Source organism: Macrobrachium nipponense, chromosome 33 (assembly GCF_015104395.2).
Source record: "Macrobrachium nipponense isolate FS-2020 chromosome 33, ASM1510439v2, whole genome shotgun sequence".
Lineage (NCBI taxonomy): Eukaryota > Metazoa > Arthropoda > Malacostraca > Decapoda > Palaemonidae > Macrobrachium > Macrobrachium nipponense.
The window spans coordinates 10012660-10021868 of record NC_087219.1 but is presented as its reverse complement, the minus strand read 5'-3'; the positions used below and the strand labels follow the sequence as shown (position 1 = coordinate 10021868).

Here is a 9209-nt window from a genome sequence, read left to right as displayed (position 1 = left end):
AAAAGGCTAAGAAGCAAGAAAACAAGGGAGGAACTCAACGAGAAATACAAAGTACAAGAGAGGGGACTAAACAACACAATAGAAGATGTAAAATAGAGGCTTAAGGCCAAAGCACATAAGATCCAACGGTACATGAACAGGAATAAGGGACACCAACAGAACAAACTATTTGGAACCAACCAGAAAAGACTATACAGCCAACTTAGAGGGGAAGACAACCACCAAGAAATTCCTGAAGCCAAACCAAGTAAGAGACTCTAGGAAAACATCTGGAGCAATCCGGTATCACACAACAAACATGAAACATGGCTCCAGGAAGTCAAGGAAGAAGAAACAGGGAGAATAGAATAAAGATTCACAGAGATCACGACAGACACAATCAGACACCAACTTAAGAAAATGCCAAACTGGAAAGCCCCAGGTCACGATGATGTCCATGGATACTGGCTCAAAAACTTCAAGGCCCTACACCCACGAATAGCAGAACAACTCCAGGATTGTATCTCAAATCACAATGCGCCCAAATGGAAGACCACAGGAAGAACATCCTTAGTACAAAAACACAGGAGTAAGGGAAATATAGCCAGTAACTACAGGCCTATCACCTGCCTACCAATAATGTGGAAGTTACTAACAGGCATCATCAGTGAAAGGCTATACAGCTACCTAGAGGAGACAAACACCATTCCCCACCAACAGAAAGGCTGCAGAATGAAGTGTAGGGGCGCAAAAGACCAGCTCCAGATAGACAAAATGGTAATGAAGAACAGTAGGAGAAGGAAAACCAACCTAAGCATGGCATGCATAGACTATAAGAAAGCCTTCGACATGATACCACACACATGGCTAATAGAATGCCTGAAAATGTATGGGGCAGAGGAAAACACCACCAGCTTCCTCAAAAATACAATGCGCAACTGGAATACAATACTTACAAGCTCTGGAATAAGACTAGCAGAGGTTAATATCAGGAGAGGGATCTTCCAGGCCGACTCACTGTCCCCAATACTCTTCGTAGTAGTCATGATTCCCATGACAAAAGTACTACAGAAGATGGATGCCGGGTACCAACTCAAGAAAAGAGGCAACAGAATCAACCATCTGATGTGCATGGACGACATCAAGCTGTATGGTAAGAGCATCAAGGAAATAGATACCCTAATCCAGACTGTAAGTATTGTATCTGGGCACATCAGGATGGAGTTTGGAATTGAAAAATGCGCCTTAGTCAACATACAAAAAGGCAAAATAATGAGAACTGAAGGGATAAAGCTACCAGGTGGGAGCAACATCAAACACATAGATGAGACTGGATACAAATACCTGGGAATAATGGAAGGAGGGGATATAAAACACCAAGAGATGAAGGACACGATCAGGAAAGAATATATGAAGAGACTCAAGGCGATACTCAAGTCAAAACTCAATGTCGGAAATATGATAAAAGCCATAAACCCATGGGCAGTGCCAGTAATCAGATACAGCGCAGGAAGAGTGGAATGGACGAAGGCAGAACTCCGCAGCATAGATCCGAAAACCAGGAAACATATGACAATACACAAAGCACTACAGCCAAGAGCAAATACGGACAGACTATACATAACAAGAAAGGAAGGTGGGAGAGGACTACTAAGTATAGAGGACTGCGTCAACATCGAGAACAGAGCACTGGGGCAAGATCTGAAAACCAGTGAAGACGAGTGGCTAAAGAGTGCATGGGAAGAAGGACTGATAAAAGTAGACGAAGACCCACAAATATATAGAGACAGGAGAATGACAAACAGAACAGAGGACTGGCACAACAAACCAATGCACGGACAATACATGACCCAGACTAAAGAACTAGCCAGCGATGACACATGGCAATGGCTACAGATGGGAGAGCTAAAGAAGGAAACTGAAGGAATGATAACAGCGGCACAAGATCAGGCCCTAAGAACGAGATATGTTCAAAGAACGATAGACGGAAATAACATCTCTCCCATATGTAGGAAGTGCAATACGAAAAATGAAACCATAAACCACATAGCAAGCGAATGCCCGGCACTTGCACAGAACCAGTACAAAAAGAGGCATGATTCAGTGGCAAAAGCCCTCCACTGGAGCCTGTGCAAGAAACATCAGCTACCTTGCAGTAATAAGTGGTACGAGCACCAACCTGAGGGAGAGATAGAAAACGATCAGGCAAAGATCCTCTGGGACTATGGTATCAGAATGGATAGGGTGATACGTGCAAACAGACCAGACGTGACGTTGATTGACAAAGTGAAGAAGAAAGTATCACTCATTGATGTCGCAATACCATGGGACACCAGAGTTGAAGAGAAAGAGAGGGAAAAAATGGATAAGTATCAAGATCTGAAAATAGAAATAAGAAGGATATGGGATATGCCAGTGGAAATCGTACCGATAATCATAGGAGCACTAGGCACGATCCCAAGATCCCTGAAAAGGAATCTAGAAAAGCTAGAGGCTGAAGTAGCTCCAGGACTCATGCAGAAGAGTGTGATCCTAGAAACGGCGCACATAGTAAGAAAAGAGATGGACTCCTAAGGAGGCAGGATGCAACCTGGAACCCCACACTATAAATATCACCCAGTCGAATTGGAGGACTGTGATAGAGAAAAAAAAATAAATGATAATAATAATAATGGAGAATATAGACCACAGTTATGTATGTTGTACATATATTTAAAGATAACTCTGTACAGAAAGCTTTCGGGAAACTGTTCGAAGTTTTCTATGCTGACTAATCTTTACAAATAAGTACATATACTCAACTGTGGGTTTATTTTTCCATTTCAAAACTTATGCTACTATGAGTATTCTTGTAATAATAATAATAATAATAATAATAATAATAATAATAATAATAATAATAATAATAATATTAATAATAATAATAATAATAATATTAATAATAATAATAATAATAATAATAATAATAATAATAATCATAATAATAATAATAATAATAATAATCATAATAATAATCATAATAATAATAATAATAATCATAATAATAATAATAATAATAATAATAATAATAATAATAATAATAATAATAATCATAATAATGAATAAGTATCAAGACCTGAAAGCAAAAATAATGATATGGGATTTGCCAGTGAAAATTGTAACCATATTCATAGGAACTCTAGGAGGCACGACACCAAAATCCCTGAAAAGGATCCTGGAAACACTAGATGGACTCCTAAGGAGGCAGGATGCAACCCGGAACCACACACTATAAATACCACCCACTCGGATGGGGTGTCATAATAATAATAATAATAATAATAATAATAATAATAATAATAATAATAATAAAATCAAGACAAAAGTATCACTCATTGACGTCGCAAGACCATGGGACACCAGAGTTGAAGAGAAGGAAAGGGATGAAAAATGGATAAGTATCAAGACTTGAAAATAGAAATATGAAACTGACTAAATATATATAGTATCTATATATATATATATATATATATATATATATTATATATATATATATATATATATATATTAAAACAAAGAACACCAGAGAAGCAATATCCTATCCAGTCTACACTGAAATGAGAATTACATTAAAACTTATGATTTTCATTTGGGAGCGCTTATCGCACCCTTCCCCCACTGGAAATAATAATAACAATACAAGCTTGAAATTGATTATACATGACGCAGCTACGATTGATGAATGAATGATATTTCAAGAAAATTTTACTTGTCTCATATGAATTCAAATGTCTAATCTTTTAGCTAACAATAAAATGTCCCTTATGCGGCTGCCATTCGCTAGTTCTGACAATAGTCATAGGACTCTCAGCAAAGTCATTATCTTAGTTATTACTCAAATTATTTATTAAAAAGAAGAGTTATTAAAACCATCTATAGCACCCTTGAGAAACTCGAATAAGTCATTCAGACAAAAAAAACTATTATGTTTTCCACAGCAAAACAGAATAAAATTCCAAAATATCGGAATGCGAATATTGTAATAATATGCCGTCTTTTTATTCAGTTATAAATGTCTAATTAAAGAATTAATAAAAACATTACAAGCCACTAGAATTACCAACTTATTTACAATTCCCCAAGTGCCAATAATGAAGGATAATATACGAATTTTACAAAGGTAAATCACAGGGATAGAAATTTCCTTAATTCGTTTCAGTTTAAGTTTTGATACCAATGTAAGGTTACGTGATTCCTTCTGTTAATTTATTTTTATTTATTTGTAAAGTCTTGCATTCCCGATCACAAGGGTCATTGAGTCTTGAACATTATCATTCTTTTAGGTTTTCTTGAGATAAAACCATTTAAAAAAAAATGGTAAACGTTTGAGGGTATGTTTATTAAAATATACAAGTTTCATATATAAACATTTCAACACTGGTGTTAACAGTTGGAATGTGCAAATGTTTACGAATCTGATAACATAACAGAGAGACAAACCATGGCAATGAGGCGTAAATGCTTAGTATATTCTCGTACCCTTCAAAAAAGGAAATAAACATCAGTTTCTTCCAAAACTATATTGTAATCAGGGTACAATAGCAAATCATTGTTTTATGGAATTGGACTTTAATAAATAAATTAGTTAAAATATGTAAAAGGACATAGACTTTTACCGAAGTATGAAACAGTAACCAATGACGACTTTATATCGTATGGTAAAACTGGATATTTTTTGTTTAGCCTACACGAACAGGAAGAAGGTACTTTCGATTTACCAATCATATTCTAACCTGGAAACGATTAACCTTTCCCCTGTTTCACGTTTTCCATGTAATCTCTGAGAGCTTTGAATTGGCTATTCTGATTATCAAATAGGCTACAGCCTGTATTTCAAATCGACATTTCCTTTAGGTTATTCAGTTTTTATCGGTTTAAGCTAACGCAAGAAATATCAATAACGCAGAAACGTCTAACTGAATCTGCTATTATATGCGGCTGCTTTCCTTAAGTTTAAAAGAATCACAATGTCCTTATTCGATGGATACTGAAAATCATAAATGACAACATTTGACAATATTAAATGAGACGAACTTCCGGAAATATAATTCAAGATTATTAAAGGTTGACTTATATTTAGAAAAAAGCCTATATTATTAATATCCAAACATTCATAAGTATTAAATGGTAAAGAAAAATCGTTAAACGAAATATACTGTATGCATAGTGATTGTCAGCATATTGACAAACATTATAGAAGAGTATACTATAATATATCGTTTTCTTTTTCAAATTACTACAAATTTTCTTTCAGTTTCCTGCACAGACTACGTTAAATAGACCCTGACTGCTTTTTTTACTGGATGTTCTGAAATCCATCGAGATTTTCATAACTCGTTTCATTTCCTGATCAAAAAAGCCTGTATATTTAAATAAATGAATTATTATCATATTGAATGCTATAGAATATAACCTTCAGAAATTATATACAAATTATGTGTTCGGTTGTGTCTAAAATACTAAGAAAAAAGTAAATTTTATAGAAAAAAAATTAGGCGAAATACAATTGACGATATCTGACTAATGCAACACAGGTCTTTGCTTACTGATAATATTTCAGTAACTACTGCAAACTATGTTTCATATGAAGCACCATTATAGAAACAGGGTTATCGATGCGTTCATTTTTGAGTTCATGAAGTGATTTTGGCAACCAGGAAATAGTTGGCCTAGAGTATTTATATGTGTCACAGTTTGATAACGTTTTGGTCAATCGTTTCCCGTTATTTTATTTAACTTAACTATACCCGTGTGTTTATCTATTTAGCTTAACTATGTTCGTTTGTTTATAACTATTATAAAACACTTGATAACGATCCCTACAGATATTAGGGCTTGTGCCTTGTATGATAAGGCGCCCTATGAGGTAATGTTAGACTAGCGATAATCTTACGCTAAGTCGGTTGGTATTGCACTTCCATCTTCAATGGAGTGTCTGGGGGTTTGTAGATCACTTACGAAGTCGGTATTATCTTGTTAGTTATTACGACGATGTGTTAAACTCATGGTGAGGAGGTTCTTGTAGAAAACACGAAATATAAAAATATATGTATTCTTCTGAAGTTTTACATGCTGAAGATCAGATATGATTGTACAAGTCTTCTAATAACGATAGCTTGATCGCTTCTGCCAATGATGATGGCTAATCCTATTCCTCTACATGATAAAGCTTAGGTAAAGAGGTACAGGTCTTCCAATGACGATAGCTAACTCTGTTCTGCCTGTTCTACATCTCTGTTACAAGTTATGAAGGAAGCAGATAGTAGCTCGAACATATGAACATACTATCAGATGACATAGTTACATACGAACACACAATCAAAATGAGACACGCTACAGATCACGTAGGCCGTTTGAATTATAGGTCGGGGTAGTTGTCTCAAGCAGGGAGCTTGGACTAATGTTTATAAACAATTGAATGACTACAGATGACGGCATGTTATCTTAGCCTACATACTTATTGTATACGTCATCTTTAGCGTCTCTAGTCTGATCACATTCCTGCAAGCAATCTTTTATATATATGGACTAACATTCCATATTATTATTATGTAAACACTTGCACAGATACATCGTCTTCAAGTAGGTTTCTCCACCAGCCAATGGGGAATCGTTTAAGAAGACGCTTTTGCTAAAACCCAAAACTTCCAGCCAGTGAAAGAGGGATATAGAAACGTTGGGTAAGGCCTAGGCCTCTCATTGGTCAGAGCTATTCCTCTGCTTGCTTTGGAGCCTGGAGGACTCAGACTTAGTCAGTGTAGTTCTAAACACGAAGCAGGGTGGGAGTGTTATAAAAAAAAAAAAGTGCTAACGAAGGAAGACAATACTTCGGTAAGCACAAGACATTTTATTGCGTGTTTTGGGGGCTATTCTTGGCTTTGCAAGCAATGAGGTTTGAATAACCATTAGATATTCAATGGCCATACGATAGGAAATGAGTACTGTCATCAGGGAATTTAGACTTGTAAATATTCGAAAATTATTTGTAGTTTGGAAAGTCCTTCAAAGCTGAAAAGCCATGGTACGCTTCTTGATTATTTACATTCAAGATATCTGTGAAATAGAACGTAGTTTTGATTCAGAGTCGTATTGTAATCTAGGTTAGGTTCTGAAGAGTGTAAGGGGCCTAATCCTGCAGGTCGATTTAGGAGCAAGAGTCCGTGCTGGCATAATGACAGCTTCGTAGATAAATTTACAAGAAGGCCTGATGTGAACCTCTGAACTCTAGCAAAGACGATAACTTGCAGGCCTTTTTATCAATCTGATAATGCATTAACGAGCCAATAATCTCGGTTTATTGAGCTGTAAATCAGAAACTGGAAAGTGCAACGAGTTTAATTTAAAATTTAAGTTATTCAAAGAATTTAATGTGAAAACTAATTTCTAAAAATTCGTGAATGATAAGGATTAACGGCCTGTTTCTCCATTTGGGTAACATTTGTGATCAGCAGCTAAATAATTGCAGAATGCATATCACGAATTCGTAACTGAATAATTTATACCATGCTGTTTGCATAAGAGGGACAACCGTGATCATAGGTAAACTGTATAAACCCGGTACGTATCCACCTTTGTCGAAGTCTAGGGTCAACTCATGTTAAAATTCTAAGTAATAATTCCGCTCGGGAATTACTTTGAAAATTACAATTTCCTATAGTATTTGGGTTGCTTATTGAGTATTTGCCGTTATTTTTGGGGGGCCGACTGTAATTAACCCCAAAGGGGACTAGTACTAAACACGGCAAAATACATTCGACGCCCAAATCCCTAGTGGCTGACGTACTCGCGGGAACGTTCCTTGCAGTCTGTGAGGACTTATTGCCTACTAGCCCTAGAATTACCATTTTAGAAAGACGCACTAGTTGGGCTATACGCTTAAAATGAGTTTTTCTCCAAAAATAAAGGTGATATGATTGACAGTGATTGTGGCCTTTGATTGTATATTAACCTACCTCTCAACTCTGCTTATGGGTATTCTAGGCAATAACTCCTCAAGGAATGCAAGGAATAATAGTCCGCAAATACGACAGCCAATAGGGATTGGGGGTTTTGGGGCGTCAAATGTTTCGCCATGTTTAGTACCGGCCCCTGGGGGTTAATTACAGTCTAACCCCCCAAAATAATGGTAAATTCTTAAGCAACCGAATTACTATAGGAAATTGTAATTTCCAAAGAAATGCCCGTCGCTGAGTTATTACCGAGATCAGCCCAGCTTACGTATAAGGAAGACTTTGCTCAATAGCTAAACTGGTAAACACTTGGATTCCCGTGACTTATAGAGGGTAATGCCCAGAGCTGACGACGTTTGTAGGGTCTAATTAAACTTTTATTCTTCTAGGCTGCCCAGCCAGGAGAACGAAACGGTATGAGTACCTGAAGGCTCCTACACTTCAGTTGGCAGAGCCTTTTGTACCCGTGATCCACATTTGTACAGGTAAGGCCTTCTATAACGAAACTAAGTGGTAATGTTTTACCCCATTCGAAACCTTCCTTTTATTTTTCTGTGTAGGATTATCTTGAGCAATGTGCAACATCAACTCAGATTAAAGATAGTAAGCTGTTTTGCATAAATTTTTAAACTTTATGCAGCCAGTATTTGGGCACAATAGGAATTTTTTTTGTTTTTTTCTTCTAAACACCTTGTCATTTCAGATCGAGGCCTGAATTAGAAATGACACTTTTTTACTGCACCATGGACGAGCAGGTTCCTTGACAAAAAATTAAGGTGAGACTCCATAGAAATATAAAACTGTTGAATAAAATTGTGGACGGTTTAGAAAAATAAAGGTAATTCTAAAGAGCTTTTAAAGGTCTAAGGCCTTGAGCCACTTTGGTTAGGCCTAAATAAAAGCATTTATATTAGGTTGAGTGCTACCTGAGAACGTGAGAAAATAAATGTATTTGTTAATCTGAGGTTACGAGCCCGCAAAGTTAACAGTAGTGACAGTACGTGTTGCTTTGCGATTTTAGAAGTGTTGCAGATTTATGATTGGCTCCATGACTGCACTTTATTTCGCGTCTTAGTATTTTCACGAGTCAGATTTTATCAATATGACTTCTGCTACTCACAAAAAATATCCCCTAAGTAAGTGAGCTGTGTCAAAACAGACTACTTAAGACTTTCGTTTCCTTTGTTGGTAATGTAAGAGTATTTTAAGCTACCAAACATACAACCCTGCACCTAGGACTTT

General features: G+C 36.3%; 1 long non-coding RNA gene across 2 annotated transcripts in view; it reads left to right on the top strand.

Moving 5' to 3' along the window:
• The first annotated feature begins 6727 nt into the window (after positions 1-6727).
• The window catches only part of LOC135202674 (uncharacterized), an 11813-nt gene continuing 9331 nt past the window's right edge, over positions 6728-9209 (top strand). For both annotated transcript variants that reach the window (XR_010311782.1, XR_010311781.1), the window contains exons 1-3: positions 6728-6849; positions 8357-8452; positions 8671-8743. This is a non-coding gene — a long non-coding RNA (uncharacterized LOC135202674). The remainder of the gene's footprint in view (positions 6850-8356; positions 8453-8670; positions 8744-9209) is intronic.